This window comes from Triticum aestivum, chromosome 5A (assembly GCF_018294505.1).
Source record: "Triticum aestivum cultivar Chinese Spring chromosome 5A, IWGSC CS RefSeq v2.1, whole genome shotgun sequence".
In the NCBI taxonomy this organism is placed as follows: domain Eukaryota; kingdom Viridiplantae; phylum Streptophyta; class Magnoliopsida; order Poales; family Poaceae; genus Triticum; species Triticum aestivum.
The window spans coordinates 520,672,303-520,674,788 of record NC_057806.1 but is presented as its reverse complement, the minus strand read 5'-3'; positions in this window follow the sequence as shown (position 1 = coordinate 520,674,788).

Here is a 2,486-nt window from a genome sequence, read left to right as displayed (position 1 = left end):
CCTCAAGTTGCCCCGAGGTGGCCCCATAGTCTACTCGGTCGGACCAACACTCAGAGGAGCACTAGCCCAGGGGGTTTAAATAAAGATGACCCTTGAGTCTGCAGAACCAAAGGGAAAGAAAAGGCTAGGTGGCGAATGGTAAAACCAATGTTGGGCATTGCTGGAGGAGTTTTATTCAAGGCGAACTGTCAGGGGGTTCCCATTATAACCCAACCATGTAAGGAACGCAAAATCAGGGAACATAACACCGATATGACGGAAACTAGGGCGGCAAGAGTGGAACAAAACACCAGGCATAAGGTCGAGCCTTCCACCCTTTACCAAGTATATAGAGGCATTAATTAAATAAGAGATTGTGATATCCCAACAAAATATCCATGTTCCAACAAGGAACCAACTCCAATCTTCGCCTGCAACTAACAACGCTATAAGAGGGGCTGAGCAAAGCGGTAATATAGCCAAACAACAGTTTGCTAGAACAAGGTGGGTTAGAGGCTTGGCTTAGCAATATGGGAGGCATGATATAGCAAGTGGTAGGTATCGCGGCATAGGCATAGCAATAGAGCGAGCAACTAGCAAGCAAAGATAGAAGTGATTTCGAGGGTATGGTCATCCTTCCTGAAATCCCGCAAGGAAGAAGAATGACTCCATGAAGAAGACAAACGGACGTAGTCGAACGGGTCCTAACAAACGCGACGTTAATGGAACCAACCCGAAGAAGCAACACCGGAAAGAAGCACACAACATAGTAACAACCAACACATGAACATGGCATGATATGCGGGATGTGGTATGTGATGCATATGCATGATGTGCAAACGAATGATTGAACCTGACCTCAACTTGGAAATCCAAGAGTGCCACTGGAAAGGTGAGGTGATTTCGGTCGAAATCGATATAAAGATCACCGGAATCGGATGCACGGTTTGGAAATGGCAAGCAAAACAAATATGGCACCGGTCTGCGATAAACAGAAAGTAGCCATCTAAATGCATCAAGATAAATATGCTACAACACTCAAACATAACAACAAAATACATGGCAGGGATCCACTCAAGAAGCTTAACAAAAGATGAACACTGAGCTACGGCTAATTCATCCATTAACAGGTTCAAATAAGCATGGCAAAAGTGCAAATGATAACAGGTTTCAGACTTAGTGAAATTAACACAAGTCTGGAATTTATCATCAGGAAGCACAGCTTAGAGCATGAAAACTACATGCTACAGGAACTTAAAATGTCAAATCAAGGCATGGCATGAAGCTACTCTAAGCATATAACAAAAGTCCCTTAGTGACCATGAGCCAGAAGGGATCAGAGAATACAATTGCAAGCACGTGAACAAAGCAAAAACATAAACAGATTCAGACTTAGTGAAAAACTGGAGCATGCAAAACAGTTAACAAGTAGGCATGTTTACGAGCTCGATGCACTCACTACAGAGCATGGCATGACAAACTAAACATACACCCATCAAGAAGACATAGCATAGAAGCTAGACATGGCAATAACAATAACATATCATGCACGGATCGATAGCAACATCCTCGACAAAATCGCTAAACATGTCAACAATCTGCCAGGATCATTCTATAGCAAAAGGAGAGCTCGATTGACTCAAGCTAGGGTGCTCCATAATTGCAAACAAAGACATGGATGGATAGAGCACCACAATATTAACAAAACATCCTTACTGATCATCCTCAAAAGAGGCATGGATCACTAGGAAACAACATGAACATATGGCATAACAACAAAATCAGGACAAGGACTTAGAGAAATTCAAAGTCCCTGAAATCAGCATCAATGATTACGCTACTTTGCAAGCTTGTGCTAGTCACCATAATTATCACAAAAATACATGTCATACACCCCTGTAAATATGGCATGGCATATAACAAAACACATGTAGAGCTCAGGATCATAGCATGCACACAATAATCATGGCAAAAATGACAAAAGGCCATTTGCTGAAACAGATCTGACATAATCATCACATAGCCCTCTTCCAACAGCATTTCGGGCATCAAGATGAGCTCAAATGAAAATGATGCAATAAGATGAAATGATGTACTCGTCGAGAAGAACATTTTGATATGCTACACGCACGAATCGGAGCTACGGATGCAGAGTTATGGCATGTCAAAGATGCCCAAAATACTGGGGACTTAGTGGAAAATTATACCCTCCGAGAAGTGGATGGGGAGAAGCGGGACGAGATGATCCGGGACGGGCGGCGACGCGTTTAGTTCGTGCACCCGATGGATCTGATCCACCCGGGCCGGATCTAGCCGGTGTGAACTCCGGCGACGCAGGCGATTCCGGCGAGGGGGCGGAGCTGGGCGGCGGAGCAAGGAGGAGCTCGGCCATGGCGGGCGGCGAGCCTGGCCGAGCGGCGGAGCACCCGCGGGGCATGGCGGCGACCGGGGCCAGAGCAAGGCGGCGTGGCGCGCCTTGGGCAGTGGCGGCGCGGCGTCATGCTGGG